Source organism: Leopardus geoffroyi, chromosome E2 (assembly GCF_018350155.1).
Source record: "Leopardus geoffroyi isolate Oge1 chromosome E2, O.geoffroyi_Oge1_pat1.0, whole genome shotgun sequence".
NCBI classification, from domain to species: domain Eukaryota; kingdom Metazoa; phylum Chordata; class Mammalia; order Carnivora; family Felidae; genus Leopardus; species Leopardus geoffroyi.
The window spans coordinates 29,114,533-29,114,771 of NC_059335.1; positions in this window are offsets into that span (position 1 = coordinate 29,114,533).

Sequence of the window (239 nt, forward strand, 5' to 3'; positions counted from 1 at the left end):
GGAAAAAAAGAAAAAAGAAAGGAAAAGAAAAAAAATCCACAGGCCATGCAAACCTGTTTCTGTGACGCCTTTTATAATTCCTTATTTAGAGAGAGAGAGAGAGAGAGAGAGAGAGAGAGAGAGAGAGATACACACTCACATACAGTGCTTACTAGTGCCTGGGGAAATGTTAAAATACATTTCGGGCCCTGGCTACATAGAAATGCACTCTAAAAATACAGACACAGTATTTTGTTTTA